A 27,524-nucleotide genomic window follows, 5' to 3' on the forward strand; every position below is an offset into this window, starting at 1 on the left:
GAACACAGATGGCTCAGAGCGGTGTGTCCAAGCGGCTGTAAAAGAGGATAATTCTGCTGGTGCCGTAGCTTAGTTGCTTTAAGTATCTGTCTCGTTAACTGGAGATCCTGGCTCCACATCCCAGCTGTGCCTTTCTTCCTGTCTTTTTGTGCAGAAAGTACCATTTTGGACAACCGCATAGGGCTTGATTTAGTTTAATGCATGAATGCATTTCCTTTCTGCAACAACTTGTTTTTCAAGAAATTCATACAGCTTGTGAAAAATGAAATTTAATTCTTGGCTATCAGAGCAGAAGGAATATTGCCGACTGGCAAGAAAATGCAAGCAATGTTTATTTTTTGACCAGAAAGGTGCGAATGGAGAAGAGCCTTTCTCGTCAGTCTCTGTGGCTTAATCGGAGAGCGCATTTGGCTATTAACTGAAAGGTTGGTGGTTCAAGCCCACCCAGGGACGATCCTCTGATTATTGTCAATGTAAACACTGTCTCCGCTAAAGCCGAAACCTTAAACCTCTTTATATTTGCCGAAAATGCGAGCCTTTTGCCCGTGTCCAACAACAACACTTGAGACCGGGGAAGTCCAATAGTGATCAACACCGCAACTCCCCAGACAACCATATTCACCCATGGAAAAGTATCTTTGAAGGGCTGGCGGGAGATATCATTTATACTCCTGTTGCGTCCTCTGCTAAAATAGTTTAGAAATACAACGCGGATTTGTTTGAGAATTTGACAAGCATTGTTACGTTAGCACTGTGAAGTTGGATGTTGATATTTTGATATATTTACCTTCATTTTAACATAAATATAAACATAAATGCTGTACAATCTATGCTGTACAATCAAACACAGGCATATTTTGAGTCTCGTGCTGACCGTCCTGTGGATCCAAAAGAAAATTTTAAAGCTGATACATTTTCGATTGTAATTTGCATCTAGCTACAACGTCCCTGGAAAAGAGATTTTATTAGTTGCGTGCAATCGGTATCTTTTACTTTACGTATGGTAGTGGAAATAGTTTGAAAAATGTTTTCTAAAGAAGATTGTATTGCCAGGACCTGCCTTTAGCGCTCAGTAGCAATGATGCTGTTGATATAGATGGAGAAGAAATGTAAGATGAATTGATGATCTAAGCGAAAATATCCCTAACACGCCTCCTGTAACAGTGTTTGTATTCATAGCAAGTAATATTCTTTTTCAAACCCGACCGTTGCTTTTGCATTAAGTGTTATGTAACCATTAGCGGTTTCGGTAGCTTCTGAAGAGCGCACTTTTCCAAATTGAAGCCCATAAGAACATTATTCAAGATGCACCATGGCCCAGAATTTGCATCGGGACAAGAATTAACATCAATTGAAAGTACTCCCAAATAAAAGATTTGACCGAAAAATTAAAAGAGTAGGCAAGTATTAAAGCAACACCATAACTTCTTGACTTCCAATCTCTTTCCTGGTTCAGGCCATGTAAAATGACATAATCAGTGGAGTCATGCCGAGGTTGTGAGTTAAAGCCTCACCTGGAGCAGCCTGGTTTTCTGTCTTGACAGGTAAACAGTGTTTTGTGTTATTTGCTAAATAGAGAGAGGATTCTGTGTTAATTGTTCTCCTCCTGGGAGAGGTCAAGATGAGAAGTTCACGAGGCTGGTGGTAAATATCCTGTCCAGGAATATAGGGGCTGTAGGGGGTCAGATCTATAGATGTAGTAAACACATAAGTGGAGACTGTTTGTCTGCTCTCTGTGAGAGAGCCGGGCGGGAAGAATAATCTGTGGTCTGGGAAGAAGAGACCCTCGTTGGAAGAGCGGCGCTCCTCACAGGAGAGAATGAAAAAAATATTTTTCAGGGACGCTGATTTTTCTCTTTGGGGGAATTAAAAGCACATGTTGGGAGTGACTTCGTAGCACAATGGTAGCGTGTCTGACTCCACATTAGAGTCTTGTGTGTTCAAATCACGTTGAGATCACCTGCTGTGTTTGCTGGTTCTGCTGGTACCAAACCTGGAAACTACAACACGCAGTTGACTTTTATCTGTACACCACACACAGTATGGCAGTACACAGCGGAGCTATGCCGAGGTTGTGAGTTCGAACCTCACCTGGAGCAGTATGGCCTGTGTCTTTAGCTACTGAAAGCAACTGAAGAGTTAAGTGCTGGAGATGAGGTTTAAATTCATTTGAAAGAAACAAGTAAAGGTTTATTCTGTATCACACCCAAAGAAGGCTCCACTGCTGAAACGTTGTTTCCTGCTCGTTTCAGCATGGAATAAGTAGTTGCAAGAATATCAGCCACCTGAATAGGGACCCTGAGATGAAAAGTTCGATATTCTACTGACTGGGCTATTCCCGTCTACTCAGTTTCTTTCTGAAACAGCGTTTTTCCAGAAGTACTTACAATTTGTGAAATTTGAAATACAATCTTGCTTAAAATGCAGATGAATTTTTTCCCAAAAACCGTAAATGGAGAAAACTGACCCATTTGAGTCTCTGTAGTACAATTGCTTAGTGCGGTCAGGTCGGGACTAAAAGAATAGTAAGGTGCTGGTTCAAACACAACCTGGCATGCCTTTCTCACTGATCCAACATGAACATCATCTAGGGAAGAAGTGGCATGTAATGTTTAATACATTATTGACTTTATTGATAATTGGAGGGAATGCAAATGTTTTGCATGTATCGAATTACAGCACGTAACAACTGAGTACCTGAGTTGATATCACTGGGCAATTTCAAATAATGACCAACATCATCAACTTCAAGTAAACTAAGATTCACACATGGAGTTTTATCTTGGAATGGAGGGCGGGAGAATTCATTTATACTCCCGTTGCATCTTGAGCTAAACTATTTTAAAAATATGACGCAGATTTGTTCAAGACATTTGTAATCGCCTTAAAGAGCGTTTTCATGAAGACATACGTCAGCTAGCTCTCCACTGTTAATTGACAGGACTTTTGAAGAAACTGTTCTCATACAACCAACATACAAATTACACATTTTAATAAACATGAATGGAAATCCGTGTTGTGAATAACATAAAACTGTCACTACACATGATTGAGTCCTTGAGTCTGGCACCTAAGACCACTCAGCCATCCTAACAAGCAGTGGAGGCTGGTGTTTTGAATGCGCCCGTTTCTTTGTCGAAGGATTATTAACTACTACTGATAGTTCTTTTCTTCTTATTACAGAGATTTCTGCATTGCAAGACAATTGACGATATAGATAAAGTAAAGTCTTGGCAAACGAAATAGGCACGGACGGGGTTGGACCCCGCGATCTTCGGTTTACGAGACCGACACCTTACCGATTTATAATGACATTCACAATAGATTTAAGGAAAACACAACCGCCTGAACAGGGACTTGAACCCTGGACCCTCAGATTAAAAGTGTGATGCTCTATCAACTGAGCTATCCAGGCTTCGGAAGAGAGTCAACACTGTCGGGATCCTCGAAAGTCACATGTCTCTTCTTATGCCGAAGCGCAGTCGTACCTGACCCGTCTGGAATGACCACTGACGGACTTTATCCAGAAGTGACGGCGCCACTCCCAGTAGAATGTGAGAGAAATACAGAACGACATGAGGTGTCAAGGGGCTCTCACAATTCATCTTTCCTCACATTACCCATTTTTTCACTAACGTTTTGACCTTTTCACAATCAGATTTTTTCACATTTAATAAGATCTTTTAATCAACAACATTTAAGAAAGAAAACAAATGGAACATTTTTTGGAACAATAAACAACAAAAAAAATTCAATGCCTTGGTTGTGTACGTGTGCACACCCTTTATAAAGGGGTAGCAACTGTGCTGAAATTTAACCAGTCACATTCCAGATCATGAACAAAGGTTATTTGCCTTCGCCAGACATCAATTGTATTGATTCTGATTAGTCCTCATTTATATCAGCTGATCTCATATAACCAACCGATCTGGGAGAACAAACGTTCAAACTGCACAGCGGAACATGAAAAGAAATCCGACTGCTGATTGTCAGCAAAGAATGTCGTTACAAATGTAGTGGTTTGATGGGTTTACTGAGACAATTATTAATTGTAACAGTAATCACGAGGTTGTTCGTTGTAGCCTTTAGAAAATCAATCGTCAGAACAACTAACAACGCACACACACGTGTTCAATACACGAGATACATTTATTAATATAAATTGTGCACCAAAGATATACTAGTCTGCCTGGATACGAGCGGCAGACCTTACTGTGAGGGTTATCAATATACAAGGTATATACTGTAATCTCGAAGAGATGCAAACACAAAGAGATACACAACAGAGAATATATGTCAATATATATCGTTCGGTTACCAAATCGCTAATCAGTGTTATTACCCACTGTTACTCTAAACTCGGAAGTAAATACATTACTCATGAATTAAATTGATAACAACTTGTGTTGAGGTACAATTGAATTCTCGAGACGCAATGTAGAACATGGGGTTTACTTATCCACTGTGTATGGATTTGGAATCTCCCGGCACGAACACCAAACCAGCTGACAGGCTCTGTTGCAGCCTCTGTTGCAGCGGTTGTCCAATGGGCGTTGTGTCGGCATCCTCTGGCTACCGGCCAACCAGTCAAGGTGCAGCTCAGAGTAGGACGGGCGGAGGAATCTGACTGCGGCACGCAGGGCAGTCGTTGCTCCGAGGGGATCTACCAGCAGTCAGGCTGGCTAGTAGAAAGTCTCTATGCACAGAGTGTGACCGCGAGTCCTCACAAGTCACTCTTTTGCCTGGGAAGAAGCTGGTTCGTTCCCGGTCCAGCGCTGCTTCTGAATAAGCTATTCAGGTTGTCGACGAGGGTCCAACTGTAGGCTGCCATTGATCAAGCGGAGCATTCATGTTGGTAGAATTCTGAGTACGTACGGGATCCTCGGCCTCGCGGTTAGACCAAAGTCCAAGTCCTTTTGCAGACAACAGCAGTTGTCACGTGATTGTCTCTGAGGATGCGCGAAAATGGCCAAGGAGAGCCCCAATCTGAGCTTGTGCTCCCTTTTTGACCAAGACCCAGATGTGTGCTGATTGGTTGAGAGTTTGGCGGGCATTGGAGACCCACGTGGTGTTACCACGCCCTGCCAGTCTCTGATTGGTTGATCAAGGTGAGATACAAGTCACTTACTCCTGACACTTAGGAATGCAGTCCAGATGTCCATTTGGCACTCCCTAGACAGATAGGCGCCAATGGATGACCATTGATCATGATAGCCAGGCTTAGCTAAGTGCATCCCCGTTTGGGAGCTGTCCCTTATCAAAAGAAAACATCTTAAATCAGCCTGCATGAATACTTTCTCTGTGGCTGCACCACAGAGATGGAGGGTGAGATGGGGCCTCCTTTAGGACAGCATACCAACGCTTAATTCTGTCTTATTAACAAGCATTGCCGCTACATATCCCCCCTTTTTGAAGGTCACGAGGTCCTGAGGCGTTGTTGCCTTCAAAACAAAAACAGAGTTAAGTGATGTCTGTTGTACCACGGTGGATTCTACCACCCAATATTCACATTACCTCTCGAGAATTTGTACAGGAAATAGTGTTGGAAAGAGCATTGCGTATACCTGCTCTCAGTTATAAGGTACATAGAAATGAGGCATCGGGCATCATCATTAGCCCTAGACCTTAAACTTCCGGCAGTTCACTATCAGTATCGGATAGCTCTGCAGCAGGCAGATGTTTGGGAGTGGTTACCTGATTTCGGTGATACACCATTGCTCCCTTTGTCTCATTCAAACTACCCCGCAAGGCTTTGATACAAGAGAACAGCATCCAACACATTACCCCAGCCATGATCCAGCTACCCAGCAGCAGTGTCAAGATGACCACGTTTACTGTTCCCAGCGCCCCAGAGGATCCACAACGACTGTGCTTGGGACCTACCAGCATAGTTTTTAAGTTTGTGACGTTGAGACTAACTGTACACTCTCAAGGCTTACTGTCTCTTGGATTCTCTCATCCAAGTCAACGCTGTGTCCTCTGAAAGCGTCCACAATCTCGAGTTCTGTTTCATACAGTTCTGACTCCAGATGATATAGTGCTAAATCGTTGAGATGCACTATAGCTCCTTCAGGAACTTGTAGAAAAACTGTTTGGTTGGGTAGCTGCACTTCGGTAGCTGTATTATGTCTGTCATAGGTTATTGTAACAGTTAATTGTGGTGTGCTGACCAGCCATTTCTTTCCCACCTGCTCAACCTGGGGTTCGTTAACCTCACTTTTGCTCGTCACTGTGGCTTTACACTTTTCAGTGGCAGCCCCCTTTCTGATACCACACAACCTCTGAGTTCTGTCCCTAAGGAATGGCTTACTTGGGCATACCCAGTGGATATCCTTGGTTGACATACACAGTTCCAGGTTTGGAACAAGGTACAAATTTGGATCATCCTCCTGGTAAGCTACGAGCGGTGGGGTGGTCAACTTCACATGCATGTCCCCCCTCCAGAAGCCAACGTTTGATATAGACTTGAGTCTAAAGATATCCTTGCTACTCACGATGGGAAGGTTCAACAGGAAACCTATTTCCTTGGCTTCGGGGTTGACATTGTTGTAACAGAAAGAATTAGGTTCTTGATCCCGAGATGAAGTAAAACAGATGAGTTTATTGTGTAGCGGCGAGGCTTAATAATAAGGCAGAATTAAGTGTTTCTGAGCTTCCCAAATGAGGCCCCATTTCTCTGTTCATCTCTGTGGTGCAGCCACAGAGAGACCATTAGTGCAGGGTGATTTAAGGTCCTAGGACAGCTCCCAAAGGGGGATGCACTTAGCTAAGTCTGGCTATCATGATCAATGGTCATCCACTGGCGCCTATCAGTCTAGGGAGTGCCGGATGGACATCTGGACTGCATTACTAAGTGTCAGGACTAAGTGACTCATATCTCACCTTGATCAACCAATCAGGGACTGGTAGGGCCGAGTAACCCACGTGGGACTCTGATGCCCATGGAACTTTCAGCCAATGAATGAGCTGAAGTTCCTCCAGGTAAAAACAGGCAACACAGAGAGCCTGAGAGATTCAGATTCGGGAGATTCAGTAAGATTCTGGAGAGGATTCTGTGGACTGTTCTAAAGGGAATTCAAAGGAGAATTCCAGGGCAGGACGGCCCAGGAGCAGAAGGCTCCCAAGGGCAGGACATTCTCGCAGCGCACCTCCTGACCATCCTGAGACTCAGCCCGGACAACCACGGAACGGCCAGTGTGTCCGAGGGCCAGAACTTTCCTTTGTTCTAAGAGTCTAGAGTGGAGGTTGCCAGAGAGTAACCAGCAGCAGGCCTCATGAACAGGTCGGAACTGTGGAAAGCTGAATCACTATTCATAACTAGCGCTTCATCAGGAACGAACCGGTCCTCTTCCTGACTTGCTGGGACCCACAGTCATCTTTTCTCCTGTGCGCAAACTTTGCTAGTTAAAGCCAACACTAACTAGCCGGTCAGTGAGCATCAGCAGCGCACCGTCGCAAGCCGCACAGCACAGCCTGGCACGGAGCCAGAGAGCGCGGATTGGACAGCAACAGCCTGCAACTGTTTCTTTGTGCCCGCAGGAGATCTGAATCCCCAAAGATTGGATGAGTATTCAACTTCACTGCATTACAGCTCGAGAATTCAATTGTTATCCCAACCAGTTGATATCAATTTAATTCCTAAGAGTTATGTACTTGTTTTGAGTATCTAATGTAGAAGTTGTAACCAAGTTCACTTTACGAAACAGTCTTAATGAATGATATACTGAACGTATGTCCTCTTGATATGTGTAACTCTTCGTAACTGATTGAATATATATCTTTTGTATTCTGATAACCCTCTCGATAAGATCTGTTAGGTTTACATGCATATTCTATGTATTAATAAATGTATCCTCGTGTATTAGTACCTGTGTGTGTGCGTTGTTTGAGTTATGTCGCATGGTTGGATTCTAAAGCCATCAAAAGAATCAACTTTGTGATTTACTGCTACAATTAATAATTGTCTCAGTAAATGCCCAAACCCTACAGAACTGGTGCCTTCAGAGAGCCACAACGTCACATATTTGGCGTCCCTGAACGGCTATGAATCATTACAATTGCATGCAAGGAACAATAAAGCCGAAGTCTTGTTTCCCGCAAGAAACAACAAAACCGAAGTATTGTTCCCCGTACTGGTACAAACTTTTGGGTTATATAGTGTCTTCTTCTCCGTTTCTGACGTCACTTGTTCTGATGGTAAAGAGGGGGGTTCATGGTATTTGGCCAGTTTATGATGTCCTGGCCAAATGGTCAGTTTAAGATTACACCCAGGGGGGTTCCTAGCTTGCATCTGCAATCCTTATCAGTTAACCCCCTTTCCTGCCATAAACCCCAGCTTGTGACTTAGAAGTCTAAACCACATACAGAAAGGATTAAATTCAAACCCCTGTCTTCACATCTTTCTTCAACATGTATGGGAATGGCACTGCCTAGACTGTATGCAAGATGTACTTGCAATGGCTGCACCATCTCGGAAGTGGTGGTCCTCAGTACTTCTTCTACTAAGGACAGTGGAACCAAGTAGGTTGGAATCTGTCCCATGGCTAGGCTAGTTACCGTGGCACTAAGCTCCCTAAGCAGATCCTGCATCAGCATTCTGACCTGTTGCACATAAGCATAATCCCACTGTAACACGTCGACAATCCTGCCCACGGTGTGGAGGGTGTTATTTAACACTGCTGCATGAAGGTTTACTGCTAATATTGTGCCCTGTAAGGTTTTCCCTAGGCTTTCCAGCCGCTGCTGCTGTTGATACAGCCTGTCCTGAATTTCTGGCATTTCCTTACGTAACCCAGACACCTGCCTTCTCAGGGTGGTCAGGGTGACAGTGTTAGCAGCAAACAGACCAGCTGAAAATAGCGAACCCACGGCGGAGGCCGCAGCAATCAGACCCCCCAAGAACCTTTTGGGGCGGCTGAGGCCTGTCATCTCCTCCTAGGTGACTGTTGCCTTCCTCAGCTGGTGGAGCATGTGTATAGTGTCTAGCTGGGCATGCCATACAGCATCCTTAGCCCACTGCCTGCCATGATAGGACACCCTACTGTTCATGTTGATGTGCTTCCGAAACACATCACTTGGGTCCAGCCGTACATACACTTGCTGAGTATATGTTCTGCAATTTGTTAACAACAATCCGGGAGCGTCCTGCAGGACTATGCCGGTTGGAGGACCGGGTTCCACAACTTCAAGGGGCTGTGTCGAGGCGATCCACAGTACTGTCAGGACCAGCCGTGGCAGTTTTAGGATTCCCATTCTGGAACACAGATGAGGCACATGGTACAGTTCCACTATAATTTTGAATATATTTTCCTAGCAGGACCTACACTACAGTACCTAACTACCTGCAGCTACAAAGGGGCACCCCCCTCTTTGATCGGGTTTGGACTTTTAACCTTATTCTGTGTCCTCCGGCGCCATTTGAGGTGGGCGATACAACCGGAGGTGGTTGCGATGCACCCACTTGTAGACCAGAGATTGCCTTCCCTTTTCAATCCGAATTCGATAAGCTACTGGTGATACCTTATCGACAATCTCGTGGGGTCCTGTCCAACTGGGTAAGAACTTCCGGGCCACCCCTGTGGGTTTGGCAAATTGGAAGTACAGGACCTTGTCTCCTACTTGGAGTTCCTGGTTAACTGCCTTTCGGTCATAGTATGCTTTCCTACCCTCTTGCACTCCTTCCCAGATTGTTCTGGGCAAAAGCAAAGGTTGCCTGCAGATGTGCTCGCAGGTCTGACACATACTGATGGGCCGTAGCCGCCCCCGTCTTGCTCAGGTCCTCCACCCCATAAAGACAGTGTAGGGGAAGAGTCATCTTCCAACCTGTCATCATCTCAAAAGGTGGGACCCCCGTAGAGCAATGGGGCGTAGCTCGGATGGCCATCAGAACCAGGGGCAGCTTAATGTCCCAGTCCCTTACTGCTGGTGGAGACAAACTTTTTGAGCATACTAACCACCGTTCGGTTTGCCCTTTCTGCCTGGCCTGAGGATTGAGGGTGGTAGGAGATATGCAACTGGGCCTTGACCCCAAGCATATTCCACAGGGTTGCCATTACTGTAGCTGTGAAATGGGTTCCCCGATCCGAGTCCACGGTCAGGGGGAGTCCCCATCGACTGAACACATGGTTCACCAACAGCACTGCAGTTGTCTCTGCCGTGTCGTTGGGTGCTGGGAGGCACTCAATCCATTTTGTGAATGCACGCGTAACAGTGAGGAAATATTTGTTCCCTCTGGATGACCTCACCAGCGGCCCCACCCAATCCATTTGTAGATTGGACCAGGGGAATGTCATGCCCTTTTTCTGGAGTGGTGCACAGTGCAAGGGCCGTGATGGTTGGAACTGGCTACACGTCAGACACCCCTTTACATACGCGGCGATGTCTTGGCCCATGTGAGGCCAGAATGCCACCTGCTGGATAGTGTCGTACGTAGCCTTGATTCCCCGGTGACCCCCACAGGGTTCGTCATGAGCGTGTTGAATCATGACCCCCCGATGGCAGCGGGGAACTACCCACTTTGGGACACCTTGTGCAACTGGTACACAAACCAACAACCCCTTTATAATTTTTAGGTTGTCTTTCACCTCTGCCAGCTCCTTCAGCTCCGGAGACTGGCTCAGCACCTGCTCGGAAAGAGGTTGACGCACTGGGTCAGCGATATGCTGATACATTTGCCCAATTGCTGGGTCCTGTTTATGCATCTCCGCAAGATCGGTGTTAAAACCCTGTGACCCAAGCAGTACAGATTGAGGGTCAGCTCCGACATCCTGTCTAGCCCTGCTTCGGGTGACCGCCTTGACCTCAGCCACGGTTTCTGGGGGTAGCCATTTCTGCTGGAACTGCCAGGGTTCACCCTCTAAGGCGCCAGATTTGGCCAGCCGGTCGGCCTCATCATTCCCGTCTTTGTCGGGTGCCTTCACCTGGGAGTGTCCCTTCACCTTCCTCCAGTAAACCATCATTCCAGCCTCGGTCGTGAGCTTGTCACTGGCCAGGAACAACTCTTTGTTCTTTACTTCCTTGCCCCGGGCATTTTTCATGCCGTTACCCTTCCAATACGGAAGATGGGACACGAAGCTATGTCGGGCGTAGTTCGAGTCACTACAGATGACAAACTGTTTAAGGCCATGTGTCAGGGCCTGCTGGAGGGTGATCAGCACCCCAGCTACTTCCGCATACTGACTAGTCTTTGGTCCTAGCTTATAGCAGGTCAGCCCACAGGGAGTATTGTCTTGCTGATTACTCCTACCCCTGCTAGCACCTGCTGTTTGTGGCGAAAAGAGCAACCGTCAACATAGGCCATGGGTAAGCCCTGGCCCACGTTCTCATCGTAGTACCGATGATTGTTCAGTAGCTCAGCAGCGGGAATTGTTTCTGGAGCTTCCATATCAGTGTCACAGCTGTGACACACTTGGCCCAAAGCCAGGCCCTGTCCCAGGTACATTTTCTTGCTCTGTGCATAACGTACCTCTATCTCATAGCCTTGTAGGGCCATCATCCATGCCACAATCCTGCTATTTGACACCCTGCCCGCTTTCAGTCTCTGGCTATGCAGGAATGTCACAGGTTGGTGGCAGGTTTCGATGATGATCTTTTGTCCCCCAACATAACTACGGAAGTGTTCTACCGACCAGACCGTAGACAACAGGGCCTTCTCGCAGTCCAAGAACTTTTGCTCCACTGGGCTCAGGGCTCGACTGGCATACGCCACCACCCTTCGCTCTTGGTCATATTCCTGACTCAGAGCAGCCCCAAGGCAGTGCTCTGAGAACCCTGCTTCAAGGTAGAAGACCTTATTTTTGTCAGGGTAGGCCAAGCACGGCGCACTACCGAGTGTGCGCTTCAGCTCCATCACAGCCTGTTCTGGGGAAGGCCCCCACTCAAAGGGCACGTCTTTCTGCAACAGCTTGTGGAGGGGCCTTGCTATTTCAGCGTAATCCTCAATGAACTGCCGGGAATAATTACATACTCCCAGAAAGCTGCGCAGTTCAGACAGGTTAGTGGGCGACTTCATATTCTTGATAGCTTGGACTCTGCTGGACTGTGGCTGTATGCCTTGGGCTCCAACCAATAGTCCCACGTACTCCACTTGGGTCCTACACCACTGTCCCTTAGCCAGGGACAGTTTGGCCCCTGCACGGGAGAGCTGGGTCAACACATGCCTGATCTCGGCCATGTGTTCTTCCCAGGTCTGACTCCGCATCAGAACATCGTCCACATAGACCAGGTTGCCCCTGGCGGCTGCATCACTCATGGCTTTGTGCAGAAATATGTTGAACTCCGCTGGGGAGTACCCAAAGGGGCATCGATTCCAGGTGAACTGCCTGTTTCCAAAGGAAAAGGCCAGTTTGTACTGGTCTGTCGGTTCTACTTTAAGGGTCCAGAACCCATTGGCCACATCCACTGTGGTGAAATATTTCGCTGTTGTCACCTTGGCTAACTCCTGATCTAGGTAGATCATTGGCCATCGTGACAAAGGAACCTGTTTATTCAGCTGCTGGTAGTCAATGGTCAGACGCCACTTACCACTGGGTTTCAGCACCGGCCACAGTGGGGAGTTATAAGTGGAGTTACACTCCCTTATGATCTGACGCTCTAGTAGAGCATCCAACGTCTGCTTTATGGACTCGTATGCCATGAGGGGAATGCAATACTGCCTGACATAGGTTGGGCGGGCGCCAGGGGCCGTAGGAATGCGCACTGTGTGCAAATCCGTCACCCCGCAGTCATAGGCGTCCCGTGCAAACACTTCCTGGAAATCCTGGAAGATCTGACGCAGCTGCTGACGCTGGCTTTCCGTTTCCAGGGCATCTGCCTTACCAACCTGTTCCTGTACCTGCTCTAGGAACCCTGCTTTTGACGGCATGGCGGTATCCCGGGTCGCACTCTCGGCTGAGTGGTCCGTCGGAACCCCTGCGTGTACTGTGTACACAACCATCTCATCCTTATCGCTAAGGTCCACCCTGCACACCTCCTGGTTGCAGAATCCCTCTATTGGCATAATTGCAATCATCCGCCGGGGGTAGGTGTAGTACACCTGCTCGGTTCCCCCCTCCCTGGCCAAGGGACCAGGGAGCTGCCCCAGTACTGGGATAGCCAGTTCGAAATCATAGAAACCATTGTCAATTACCAGTCCCATGTCAGTGCGAGCAGGGATTTTGACATCTTGTTTTGCTATGTTCTGCACCAACAGGCAGGTGGCTCGGCCATTCCTTTCCAGTCTGGGGGTACCACAGACTGCTAGGTTCAGTCTGATAAACTGAGCTGATGGTTGGAAGAAAACCATCTCAGCATCCATCCTCTGTCCCCTTCTTTAGGACAAGGCGTACCGGAAACCCTGCTGTTGACGCAGGAACGATCAGGTCCGATTCGTTTACTACCTGGCAGGCCTGAGGAATCGTCTGACCTGACCGAATGTTCTCGGGGTCGCCGCCTAGAGAATGAGCATCTGGGTTTGCCCGTGTCCACAGCACACTGTTTACTGTGTCCAGCTGGGCGCCCAGTCGAACCAACAGGTCTGCACCAATACAGACCGAATGGGTCAGCTGAGGTGCTACCTGGAAGTAGTGAGCAAACTTCCTTTTTCCGATGGAGATGGAAGCTACACAGCTTTCTTTGCTCCAAATGGACCTATGAGGTGGGGGTGCCCACCACAGAACCTGTGACTGCGTCACCAGGGTCACCTGACGGCTTTGCGACAGGTCCTCGAACAGACCTTCACTGATTATGGACTTCTCAGAGCTGAGCCTAAGAATTACATCATCAACCTGCACTTCTGCCACCTGGACCCCTCCCACCACCATGGGGTGGTAGTCCTGGTCCCCCTAAGGTGCCAGGATGCACAGAAAGGACTCCCATTCATTACCGGACAGGGAGATCCACTCTTCTTCAGGGATGAAAAAGGGGTGTGCTTTACCTGGCGGGTCAAGCAGCTGCTCGGAGCATTGCTCCTGTAGTTGGGAGACCGTGGTGCTGGCCTGGGCAGGACTTCCTTGTAGTTTTGGAAAGCAAGAAAAGACATTTATTTCTTGTCCAGAGGAACCTCCAACTCAGCTATAGTGTTCAGTGGGCACTGTGTGAGCACAGCATAACCACTGAACCCCCCTTTTTGTTGTACGACAGGCTTAGGGTTTTTGACCTGAGCCCACAATTTTCCACGCTGGCAGTCCACCAGAATCTCCAGCCTGTCAAGCAGGTCTTGGCCAATGAGTAGTGGCTCTGTTTTAAACCTAGAGATGTAAACAGGATGCACCACGTTCATTGGCCCGAACCTAAGTGCCACCCACACTCGGTGTGTGATCCTGGCATGAGCCTGGGTATAGCTGGAAATCTCTATCTTACACGGTTCTACCTTAAGTCTGATGCCTTTTCCTTTCGCTACTCGTTTGAGCTCGCTGAAACATCAAACTAATTTCAGCCCCAGTGTCAATCAGTGCTTCTCTATCTAAGATGTTTTCAAGAGAAACCTTGATATAAATACGCCTTGCTTTGCCTTTCTGGCTGAGATTCCCTAAGAATTGTTGGAAGCCTGCCTTTTCTTTGACTTCAGGGGCGGGATCAGCGCCCAACTCAGAGTCACAGCCTTCTTCCAGGCAGGAACCCTCCCACCCAATCAGATAGACTGAGGGAGGGGCTTGGGATGGATCCCCGCCTCCTCCAGTGAGAAGGGGCGTGGTCCCCCTAAGCTCATTCACGCTTCCGGCATTCGGTGCGGAAGGTTTACCCTGTCCTGATCTCTCAAGCAGGGCTTGTTCAAGCCTGGCCAGGCGGGCTGCAGTCGACTCCCTTCGTCCAGCCTTATGATAGGCTCTGCCTGAGCCCTTGCCTTCCCCGTAGCGCTCACGGCGGCTCTGATGCTTAGTGCGGTCCTGCCTGCCTATTTTGCGCCGGGGCTTAGTGGGCTCAGGAACCTCAGCTCCCTCGAGCTGAGGCGAGTTGTCAACCCTGCTGGCTTTAGTGGCGAACACGGCCGTTTTAGCAGGTTTTCGCTCTGAGGAAGCAGAGACTTCAGCTCCCCAGGCTTTTTGAGCCAACCTTCTAATGTCAGCCATTTTCATCGCTTTTGCATCAGTGTGCATCACAATCATTTTCCTGACTGAGGGATGCAGATTAGCAATGAATAAACCTTTGAAATTCACGTTCTCTTCGCAACCCTCTTCATTCCGCCCTGCAAAATAAGTGCGCCTAAGCCTCTCATAATAGTCGCGAGGGGCTTCAGCTTTTTCGTGCTTAATATGGTGCGCAGCGGCCATGGCAGATATGGGATCGATAAAAGCCGAAAATTCTCCGATCATTGCCTGACACAGCTCCTCAAAGCTATTACAGACCTCCGGTCCTTGTCTAGACATCCACTCGTGGACCGCTCGACTGGTAGTTTTCCTTACTAACATAGCCTTTTCCTGTTCGGACGCTTCGGGCATAAACTGCAAAGTATATCTCAGCTCATCGACGTAGGTCTCCACATTATTCCCTGACGCTGACGGGTCAAACCTTTCTACATCTTTGGCTAACTGCCTCAGGGAGTGGAGGTTAATTTTTACGGTTTCTCCGCGGGCAGAGAGAAGGCCGTGATCAGGAGCAGGGGGTCTATGCCTGAATTGAATCGCCCTTGCGTCTCGCGCAGGACTCTGCGATCTCCCCCATGCCGATCCGACCACAGACCCTGGCCGGGAGAAACCTCCTCCCGGCACGCTGGGTGAGCACTCCGGGCTGCTAGGTGGGCTGGCATGCAAGTGGGATCTAGCCTGTTTTGCTTCCAGTACGGCAGCATCTAACTCCTTTTGCCTTTCCTGGCTGAGCTCATTTAAACTCTCAATTTCTTTTTCTTTCAAGCTCGCTTCCAGGTCTCTCCTAGCTACCTCAGCCGCAGTTTCTCTAGCAGACAGGTCATCTAATTTACCTAAAACTTCCCTGAGTCTGTCTTCACTTTCCTCATTTTTCACTCTCTTTTCTCTGATTATATCCAACAGCTCAACTCGCTCTGCCTTATATCTTTCTAGCTTTCCCTGAAGCTTTTGAAACTTTGTCAGCTCGGACAAAGACAGTTCCAGCTGTTTAGCTAGATTTAAGGCAAAACTAGATAGGACCTGAACTGCGTTCACAGACCCTCCTGTGTTAAGCTGGTTCGCTACCTTAGCTACTAAATTTACTTGCAGCTTCTCAATATCATCAAAGTTCAACTTTTCAATACCGCTCCAGTAACCAGGATTGTCGTCGCTAGAAATAGTACTTATAAGCGCCTCCACTTCAGACATTTTAGCAGCCATTGTCATGACGTCAGTGAAACTTTAAGAGTATTACCTTTTTTTTTCTTTTACCAAAATACAGTATGGAATCTAAACACCCGAGCAGATGGATTTCCAATCGGCACACGTTACACTAAACGCTAGAAAACAGGGGGATTTCTTTACGCAGTTATCAGCACACCTGGTATTCGCGTATAAAAGCCGCGGTGCTGTGCTGAACATGAACTCACAGCAACATCAGTTATTCTGTGCGATTGATTCTCATTTAATTCTAAACTCGCCCACCCAGGGACGCCATTAAATGTAGAGGTTTGATGGGTTTACTGAGACAATTATTAATTGTAGCAGTAATCACGAGGTTCTTCGTTGGGGCTTTTAGAAAATAAATCGTCAGAACAACTAACAACGCACACACACGGGTTCAATACACAAGATACATTTATTCATATAAATTGTGCACCAAACATATACTAGTCTGCCTGGATACGAGCGGCAGACCTTACTGTGAGGGTTATCAATATACAAGGTATATAATCTCGAAGAGATGCCAACACAAAGAGATACACAACAGAGAATATATGTCAATATATATCGTTCGGTTACCAAATCGCTAATCAGTGTTATTACCCACTGTTACTCTAAACTCGGAAGTAAATACATTACTCATGAATTAAATTGATAACAACTTGTGTTGAGGTACAATTGAATTCTCGAGACGCAATGTAGAACATGGGGTTTACTTATCCACTGTGTTTGGATTTGGAATTTCCCGGCACGAACACCAAACCAGCTGACAGGCTCTGTTGCAGCCTCTGTTCCAGCGGTTGTCCAATGGGCGTTGTGTCGGCGTCCTCTGGCTACCGGCCAACCAGTCAAGGTGCAGCTCGGAGTAGGACGGGCGGAGGAATCTGACTGCGGCGCGCAGGGCAGTCGTTGCTCCGAGGGGATCTACCAGCAGTCCGGCTGGCTAGTAGAAAGTCTCTATGCACAGAGTGTGACCGCGAGTCCTCACAAGTCACTCTTTTGCTTGGGAAGAAGCTGGTTCGTTCCCAGTCCAGCGCTGCTTCTGAATAAGCTATTCAGGTTGTCGACGAGGGTCCAACTGTAGGCTGCTGTTGATCAAGCAGAGCATTCACGTTGGTAGAATTCTGAGTACGTACGGGATCCTCGGCCTCGCGCTAAGAACAAAGTCCAAGTCCCTTTGCAGACAACAGCAGTTGTCACGTGATTGTCTCAGAGGATGCGCGAAAATGGCCAAAGAGAGCCCCGATCTGAGCTTGCGCTCCCTTTTTGACCAAGACCCAGATGTGTGCTGATTGGTTGAGAGTTTGGCGGGCATTGGAGACCCACGTGGTATTACCACGCCCTGCCAGTCCCTGATTGGTTGGTCAAGGTAAGATATAAGTCACTTACTCTTGATACTTAGGAATGCAGTCCAGAAGTCCATTCGGCACTCCCTAGACTGATAGGCGCCAATGGATGACCATTGATCATGATAGCCAGGCTTAGCTAAGTGCATCCCCATCTGGGAGCTGTCCCTTATCAAAAGAAAACATCTTAAATCAGCCTGCATGAATACTTTCTCTGTGGCTGCACCACAGAGATGGAGGGTGAGATGGGGCTTCAATTAGGACAGCATACTGTCACGATATTAGTTCCCCCTCCTTAAGGGTGCTCCAGCCCTTTCACTTAAGACTTTATTCTCTGCACCTGTTTACCATTCCCAGCCCACCTTAAAAGCCAGGCGCTGACGCTCTTCCGGGCTCTGCATCTGATTTCCATATCGTGCGAGTCCGGGACCTGGAAGAGCCTGGTCCCGTTAAGATTTTAACCCCTGTTCCTGTTCCTTGTCTGCCGGTTCCAGTCCGGCCTTCGTGTTTTTAATTCCCTTGTTCTGATGGATCTCCTGGTTTTGGACTTACCCTTGTGTTTTGGATATTCCCAAAGGACTACTCTCTCGGATTGTTCGCCTTGGCCACACCTCCCCCGTGCACCAGCGCACCTTGGACACGCCCCCCTGTCTTCTGCCCCGTATTCCTGCATGACATTTCCCCAGTGTTTCCCCACTTCGTCGGATTGTGTCGTCCGCATAGGGTCCGGAAAGAACTGTTCGTTACACATACCACCGCTTAATTCTGTCTTATTAACAAGCATTGCCGCTACAACGGCATCTCTCCTGTCAAACTTCCTCCTGACGTGTTTGACAGTGTAGTGGTTTGATGGGTTTACTGAGACAATTATCAATTGTAGCAGTAATCACAAGGTTGTTCGTTGGGGCTTTTAGAAAATCAATCGTCAGAACAACTAACAACGCACACACACGGGTTCAATACACGAGATACATTTATTAATATAAACTGTGCACCAAACATATACTAGTCTGCCTGGATACGAGCGGCAGACCTTACTGTGAGGGTTATCAATATACAAGGTATATAATCTCGAAGAGATGCAAACACAAAGAGATACACAACAGAGAAAATATGTCAATATATATCGGTCGGTTACCAAATCGCTAATCAGTGTTATTACCCACTGTTACTCTAAACTCGGAAGTAAATACATTACTCATGAATTAAATTGATAACAACTTGTGTTGAGGTACAATTAAATTCTCGAGACGCAATGTAGAACATGGGGTTTACTTATCCACTGTGTTTGGATTTGGAATTTCCTGGCACGAACACCAAACCAGCTGACAGGCTCTGTTGCAGCCTCTGTTGCAGCGGTTGTCCAATGGGCGTTGCGTTGGCGTCCTCTGGCTACCGGCCAACCAGTCGAGGTGCAGCTCGGAGTAGGACGGGCGGAGGAATCTGACTGCGGCGCGCAGGGCAGTCGTTGCTCCGAGGGGATCTACCAGTAGTCCGGCTGGCTAGTAGAAAGTCTCTATGCACAGAGTGTGACCGCGAGTCCTCACAAGTCACTCTTTTGCCTGGGAAGAAACTGGTTCGTTCCCGGTCCAGCGCTGCTTCTGAATAAGCTATTCAGGTTGTCGACGAGGGTCCAACTGTAGGCTGCCGTTGATCAAGCGGAGCATTCACGTTGGTAGAATTCTGAGTACGTACGGGATCCTCGGCCTCGCGCTTAGAACAAAGTCCAAGTCCTTTTGCAGACAACAGCAGTTGTCACGTGATTGTCTCTGAGGATGCGCGAAAATGGCCAAGGAGAGCCCAGAACTGAGCTTGCGCTCCCTTTTTGATAAAGACCCAGATGTGTGCTGATTGGTTGAGAGTTTGGCGGGCATTGGAGACCCACGTGGTATTACCACGCCCTGCCAGTCCCTGATTGGTTGGTCAAGGTAAGATATAAGTCACTTACTCTTGATACTTAGGAATGCAGTCCAGAAGTCCATTCGGCACTCCCTAGACTATTAGGCGCCAGTGGATGACCATTGATCATGATAGCCAGGCTTAGCTAATTGCATCCCCGTCTGGGAGCTTGCTTCTTATCAAAAGAAAAACATCTTAAATCAGCTTGCATGAATTCTTTCTCTGTGGCTGCACCACAGAGATGGAGGGTGAGATGGGGCATCCTTTAGGAGCATACCAACGCTTAATTCTGTCTTATTAACAAGCATTGCCGCTACAACAGGATCTGGGCTGTGGTGAACAGTGGGAAAGACGCCCTGTGGAGAGTGAGGAACATGGGGCTGTTCAAAGGCATCGAGGTCCCAGTCAAGGCAGCAGGTAGCCTGGCCCTGTTCATCACCCGAGAGAACTATTACCTCAGAGATCTGTGGAGAGAAGGGAGGGAGGAAGCAGAAAATCTGTGGGAAATAGAGAGCATAGGTCAATATCTCAAGAAACTGTGAAAAACATTATCATGTTTAAGTAAAGAATGTGATTTGCACCAGAAAAAAAGAAATTGTTGCTATGCAACTGGTACCGTGTCAAAATGTAATGAGATGTGATTATATATACTGTTTTAAGTATGTATTTTAATGTAAAGCTTTCTAATTTGTGATGTCCTGTATTTTTTTGTGAAAAGAAAATAAAGTTCTTAAAAAATCGATTCACCCAGGGCGAGGCTCGGCCATTGCACTCCGGCTGTGCTGACCCCTGCGAATTCCCCAAATGTGGGAATCTCGACTGCATAATTTCTGGTAGTGGGGGACTGCGTTCACGCTCTCCCCTGATGTGCTTGGTCCAATATCAGATGCGGAAGAGTTACGACACCGCGAGCTGCGATAGGATCCCAGTTCGAAAGGAGTCGATGCCACTGCTGGTTCCCGGTGTCTTTTAGTTAGAGGTCCGGAGAAGCATTTCAAGCTGGTTACACTACTCCTTCCGGACATTCATTCCCTTTTCAAAGTCAGTCGTTTTGCTGTAGTCTGCATTATTTAGGCTGATTATCGAGGTTAGCCTTTATTTGGTCATGGGGAATTCGTTACTGTATGCTAATTCTCAAGACAGTTTCACCCGTTTTCTGACTGCTAGGTTCTGTACCAGTGCAGACATGTCAAACAGTGAATGGCTGTACCTCTATTGTATCCATGCTCAATGAATGAAATCAGTAATAAATGAATATATGTATAGTTATACGAAAAACAAGTGGTTTATCGACTCATCTTCATTTGCAGATTTAGAGGCAGCTTCGATATTCGTTTTACAAACGGGTTTTTTTTTATATGGGTCACACACATGCCACAGCAACAAAACATCTCTAGAGATGAGGCTATAGATCACCTTTCCATCCTCCAGGTTTTCCTCCCAAAGCCTACGGTACCAACGGCGACCCCTGCTGGCCGAGAGAGCAAAAGCTTGCAGCACCTGGTATTCCCAGGCGGTCTCCCATCCAAGTACTAACCAGGCCCAACTCTGCTTAGTTTCCGAGATTAGACGAGATCAGGCACATTCAGGGTGGTGTGGCCACAAGCGCAAGCTGTGGCGCCTGACTCGCTACTTGAAGCTGTGTGTGGCTGGGGCTCCGTGCCCCCCAAGCGGGACTGAAGGATCGTTCGTGTGCAACTCTTTGGAAAGGAGCTGCTTTCCAAATCGCATTGCGTACCTGGATGTTGGCGAATGTGCTCCCTTGTGTTGGCTTGTCCTGCACATGAGGAGAACAAACAAACTGCACGGAGGAGCACAAGGCAAGTCTTCACAAGACAAAAACCTCCAGTGCACAGCACTCAAAACATTTCTGGGCTGTCGCGTGTTTATTTCAGCACATAAAGCGCACCAGTCCAACACGTCGGCCGGGTGCGCGGCGCCTCCGCCCTCTTGTGGCCTTGCAGCGTCAGAGCAAGAGGCTCCTTCTCGCTGCCTTTCCGCTGTGTTGCAGAGCCCCGAGAGGGAACCTGGAGTGCACACTTTGTGGGGGGCGGGGGACCGCGTTCGCGCTCTGCCCCCGGTCTCTTGCGCGAGTACTAAATCTCACGGCGCCAGCCAGAGGCCAGGAGACAAGTACAATATCGCGGGACAGGGGGGCCTCGTCATGGATTGTTACATATGAGATGGGGATTAGGAGGAGACCCCGACTGATTGGTAAAAGGGAACACTAACACCAGAGTGACACCCCCGGCGTCTCTTTTTGAGAGACGCCCTGGGATTTCTTAATGGCCAAGGAGGGTTGGGACCTCGGTTTTACACCTCCCCCAAAGGACGGCGCCTGTTTGTGCAGCAGAGTGTCGCCATCAGGATGCTGGGGCATAAGAAAGCCACACAGACCGCAGGGTGAGCGCTCCCTACTGGTCCCAGTCACACCTCTTGCAGGAGCAGCAGCAACCTGAGCTTTTCCGGGGGGAATCTCCCATCCGGGTGCCGGCTAGGCTCACATCTGCTGGGCTGCCGTGGGTGAGCCCAGTCGAGAGTCGCAGGGTGAGATCTAGTCACCGGGGAGAAACGATACAAGCGAAGGATTACTCGGCTCCCAGCACTTGAAAAGACCGACAAATGACTCGTTCCCGCCGGAGCTGAATGTACCTGCATGTGTCGTGTCGTCTACTTCCCCCGCCCCGCTGTGTTTGCTGTATTGTCTTTGAAGCCGGCCCCCGAGACGAGACGGGCTGTTCCTGTGCCCCAATTAACACTTTACAGGTGCCATTCCCCGGCATTGTGGCCATTGTCGGTGGTCACACACGATAAGATAAGGTGGAGGAGAGTGGGGCATGCCCAACGCCAGACATTCAAGGAGGGGGTTGTGCGAGGTGAGGTGCGACACGCCGGAGCCCCGACGCTGCTAATGCGGAGCACTTGTTGATCTGGCATTGAAAGGACGTGTGCGCACGGAGCGAGCCTTCCCTGCGGCAGAGCGTGGAAACTTTCTCCCCGCGCTGCAGGAGTTGTGTGCGCTGCAGTTGTGTCGAGAGAACAGCACAGAAGGCAGCAGGCTCTGGAGAGCGGGTAAGAGACGGAGCCTTGTGGGCAGGCGAGCAGGCCCGTTTTTTGGAAATTGCTGAAAAGGCTCCGGTGTTTGTTCTGTGTGTGGCAGGCGCACGACGCGAGCTTGCGTAGTGATCTGCCGGTCTGGTGTTATGCAAATGAGGCAGAATTGCGTCCCGGGACATGCTGCCAATGCGCATTGGCGACTGCAGATGTGTAGGAAACGGCGCGCTCGTTTTCTCGTTTTGCCCACCCTTTTGAGTGTTAGTGTGGCGTGTGAGTGTGCGAAAGAGTGGGCCCAGCAGGAGGCGGTGGTGTGCGGGGCGAGGAGCTGGCCTAGGCTGCGCGCTTTGTGCTGTGGGTGCGGGCCGCTTGCAGGCGCTTGTACAGCTCATACTTACCTGGCAGAGGAGATACCTTGATCAAGAAGGAGGTTCACCCAGAGCGAGGCTCGGCCATTGCACTCCGGCTGTGCTGACCCCTGCGAATTCCCCAAATGTGGGAATCTCGACTGCATAATTTCTGGTAGTGGGGGACTGCGTTCGCGCTCTCCCCTGATGTGCTTGGTCCAATATCAGATACGAAAGAGTTACGACACCACGAGCTGCGATAGGATCCCAGTTCGAAAGGAGTCGATGCCACTGCTGGTTCCCGGTTTCTTTTAGTTAGAGGTCCGGAGAAGCATTTCAAGCTGGTTACACTACTCCTTCCGGACATTCATTCCCTTTTCAAAGTCAGTCGTTTTGCTGTAGTCTGCATTATTTAGGCTGATTATCGAGGTTAGCCTTTATTTGGTCATGGGGGCCTCGGTACTGTATGCTAATTCTCAAGACAGTTTCACCCGTTTTCTGATTGCTAGGTTCTGTACCAGTGCAGACATGTTAAACAGTGAATGGCTGTACCTCTATTGTATCTGTGCTCAATGAATGAAATCAGTAATAAATGAATATATGTTTAGTTATCCGAAAAACAAGTGCTTTATCGACTCATCTTCATTTGCAGATTTAGAGGCAGCTTCGATATTCGTTTTACAAACGGGTTTTTTTTTTTATATGGGTCACACACATGCCATAGCAACAAAACATCTCTAGAGATGAGGCTATAGATCACCTTTCCATCCTCCAGGTTTTCCTCCCAAAGCCTACGGTACCAACGGCGACCCCTGCTGGCCGAGAGAGCAAAAGCTTGCAGCACCTGGTATTCCCAGGCGGTCTCCCATCCAAGTACTAACCAGGCCCAACCTTGCTAAGGTTCCGAGATTAGACGAGATCGGGCACATTCAGGGTGGTGTGGCCGCAAGCACAGGTCATCCCGTTTGACTCGCTACTTGAAGCTGTGTGTGGCTGGGGCTCCGTGCCCCCCGAGCGGGACTGAAGGATCGTTCGTGTGCAACTCTTTGGAAAGGAGCTTCTTTCCAAATCGCATTGCGTACCTGGATGTTGGCGAATGTGCTCCCTTGTGTTGGCTTGTCCCGCACTGGAGGAGAACAAACAAACTGCTCGGAGGAGCACAAGGCAAGTCTTCACAAGACAAGAACCTCCAGTGCACAGCACTCAAAACATTTCTGGGCTGTCGCGTGTTTATTTCAGCACATCAAGCGCACCAGTCCAACACGTCGGCCAGGTGCGCGGCGCCTCCGCCCTCTTGTGGCCTTGCGGTGTCAGAGCAAGAGGCTCCTTCTCGCTGCCTTTCCGCTGTGTTGCAGAGCCCCGAGAGGGAACCTGGAGCGCACACTTTGTGGGGGGCGGGGGACCGCGTTCGCGCTCTGCCCCCGGTCTCTTGCGCGAGTACTAAATCTCACGGCGCCAGCCAGAGGCCAGGAGACAAGTACAATATCGCGGGACAGGGGGGCCTCGTCATGGATTGTTACATATGAGACGGGGATTAGGAGGAGACCCCGACTGATTGGTAAAGGGGAACACTAACACCAGAGTGACACCCCCGGCGTGTCTTTTTGAGAGACGCCCTGGGATTTCTTAATGGCCAAGGAGGGTCGGGACCTCAGTTTTACGCCTTCCCCGAAGGACGGCGCCTGTTTGTGCAGCAGAGTGTCGCCATCAGGATGCTGGGGCATAAGAAAGCCACACAGACCGCAGGGTGAGCGCTCCCTACTGGTCCCAATCACACCTCTTGCAGGAGCAGCAGCAACCTGAGCTTTTCCGGGGGGAATCTCCCATCCGGGTGCCGGCTAGGCTCACACCTGCTGGGCTGCCGTGGGTGAGCCCAGTCGAGAGTCGCAGGGTGAGATCTAGTCACCGGGGAGAAATGATACAAGCGAAGGATTACTCGGCTCCCAGCACTTGAAAAGACCGACAAATGACTCGTTCCCGCCGGAGCTGAATGTACCTGCATGTGTCGTGTCGTCTACTTCCCCCGCCCCGCTGTGTTTGCTGTATTGTCTTTGAAGCCGGCCCCCGAGACGAGACGGGCTGTTCCTGTGCCCCAATTAACACTTTACAGGTGCCATTCCCCGGCATTGTGGCCATTGTCGGTGGTCACACGCGATAAGATAAGGTGGAGGAGAGCGGGGCATGCCCAGCGCCAGACATTCAAGGAGGGGGCTGTGCGAGGTGAGGTGAGGTGCGACACGCCAGAGCCCCGACGCTGCTAATGCGGAGCACTTGTTGAACTGGCATTGAAAGGACGTGTGCGCACGGAGCGAGCCTTCCCTGCGGCGGAGCGTGGAAACTTTCTCCCAGCGCTGTCTCACATTTCTGTGTTTTCAGAGTGCTGTGTACTGGAGGTTTTTGTCTTGTGAAGACTTGCCTTGTGCTCCTCCAGTGCGGGACAAGCCAACACAAGGGAGCACATTCGCCAACATCCAGGCACGCAATGCGATTTGGAAAGGAGCTCCTTTCCAATGAGTTGCACATGAATGATCCTTCAGTCCCGCTCAGGGGACACGGAGCCCCCGCCACACAGCTTCAAGTAGCGAGTCAGACGCCACTGCTTTCACTTACGGCCACACCACCCTGAACACGCCCGATCTTGTCTGATCCACCACTTGTTTTTCGTATAACTATACGTATATTCATTTATTACTGATTTCATTCATTGAGCATGGATGCGATAGAGGTACAGCCATTCACTATTTGACATGTCTGCACCTAGCAATCAGAAAATGGGTGAATCTGTCTTGAGAATTAGCATACACTACCGAGGCCCCCATGACCAAATATAGGCTAACCTCGATAATCAGCCTAAATAATGCAGACTACAGTGTAGCAGCAATGCTTGTTAATAAGACAGAATTAAGTGTTGCTGTGCTTTCCCAAATGAGGCTTCATCTCTCTGTTCACCACAGAGAAGCTATTCATGCAGGCTGATTTAAAGATGTTTTCTTTTGATAAGGGACAGCTCCCAAATGGGGATGAACTTAGCTAAGTCTGGCTATCATGATCAATGGTCATCCAATAGCACCTATCTGTCTAGGGAGTGCCAGTTGGACATCTGGACTGCATTCCTAAGTGTCAGGAGTAAGTGACTCATATCTCACCTTGATCAACCAATCAGGGACTGGTAGGGCCGAGTAACCCACGTGGGACTCTGATGCCCATGGAACTTTCAGCCAATGAACGAGCTGAAGTTCCTCTAGGTAAAAACAGGCAACACAGAGAGCCTGAGAGATTCAGAAGAGATTCAGGAGAATTCTGTGGACAATTCTAAAGGGAATTCAAAGGAGAATTCCAAGGCAGGATGCCCAGGAGCAGAAGGCTCCCAAGGGCAGGATATTCTCGCAGCGCGCCTCCTGACCATCCTGAGACTCAGCCCGGACAACCACGGTACGGCCAGCGTGTCCGAGTGCCAGAACTTTCCTTTGTTCTAAGAGTCTAGAGCGGAGGTTGCCAGAGAGTAACTAGAGGATCCACCCGAGGTTAGCATCAGCAGCAAGCCTCGTGAACAGGTCAGAACTGTGGACAGCTGAATCACTATTCAGAACTAGCGCTTCATTAGGAACGAACCGGTCTTCTTCCTCACCTGCTGGGACCCACACTCATCTTTTCTCCTGTGCACAAACTTTGCTAGTTAAAGCCAACACTAACTAGCAGGTCAGTGAGCATCAGCAGCGCACCGTCGCAAGCAGCACAGCACAGCCTGGCACGGAGCCAGAGAGCCTGCAGGAGATCTGAATCCCCAGAGATTGGATGAGTATTCAACTTCACTGCATCACAGCTCGAGAATTCAATTGTTATTCCAACCAGTTGATATCAATTTAATTCCTAAGAGTTATATACTTCTTTTGAGTATCTAATGTAGAAGTTATAACCAAGTTCATTTACGAAACGGTCTAAATGAATGATATACTGAACGTATGTCCTCTTGATATATGTAACTCTTCGTAACTGATTGAATATATACCTTTTGTTTTCTGATAACCCTCTCGATAAGATCTGTTAGGTTTACATGCATATTTTATGTATTAATAAATGTATCCTCGTGTATTAGTACCTGTGTGTATGCGTTGTTTGAGTTATATTGCATGGTTGGATTCTAAGGCCATTAAAAGAATCATTTTATGATTTACTGCTACAATTAATAATTGTCCCAGTAAATACCCAAACCCTACAGAACTGGTGCCTCGTGAGAGCACACTACAACTGTATTATTATTATTATTGAGAGACAGGCTCACTGTCTGTTCCTGAGGCTGGGACAGGAGATCACACACTGTATTTTTATTATTGAGAGACAGTCTCACTGTTCCTCAGGCTGGGACAGGAGATCACACTGTATTATTATTATTGAGAGACAAGCTCACTGTTCCTCAGGTCGGGACAGGAGATGACACACTGTATTATTATTATTGAGAGACAGGCTCACTGTATGTATTATTATTACTGAGAGAGAAGTTCACTGTCTGTTCCTAATGCTGGGAAAGGAGATCACACACTGTATTATTATTATTGAGAGACAAGCTCACTGTTCCTCAGGCTGGGACAGGAGATCACACAATTTATTATTAT

General features: G+C 48.6%; 3 non-coding genes and 2 pseudogenes across 3 annotated transcripts; 2 read left to right on the forward strand and 3 right to left on the reverse strand.

The window, feature by feature from the left end:
* The window catches only part of LOC148824417 (uncharacterized), a 310,106-nt pseudogene that overhangs the window by 129,411 nt on the left and 153,171 nt on the right, over positions 1-27,524 (reverse strand).
* Positions 20,211-20,375, forward strand: LOC148824425 (U1 spliceosomal RNA). Its single transcript, XR_016092213.1, has one exon. It is a non-coding gene; the product is annotated as a U1 spliceosomal RNA (small nuclear RNA).
* Positions 20,999-21,117, reverse strand: LOC148824426 (5S ribosomal RNA). The gene has a single exon (XR_016092914.1). It is a non-coding gene; the product is annotated as a 5S ribosomal RNA (ribosomal RNA).
* On the forward strand, positions 22,955-23,118 carry LOC148824427 (U1 spliceosomal RNA). Its single transcript, XR_016092750.1, has one exon. It is a non-coding gene; the product is annotated as a U1 spliceosomal RNA (small nuclear RNA).
* On the reverse strand, positions 23,744-23,862 carry LOC148824428 (5S ribosomal RNA; annotated as a pseudogene).

This window comes from Atractosteus spatula, chromosome 10, assembly GCF_055471065.1.
Source record: "Atractosteus spatula isolate fAtrSpa1 chromosome 10, fAtrSpa1.hap1, whole genome shotgun sequence".
NCBI classification, from domain to species: domain Eukaryota; kingdom Metazoa; phylum Chordata; class Actinopteri; order Semionotiformes; family Lepisosteidae; genus Atractosteus; species Atractosteus spatula.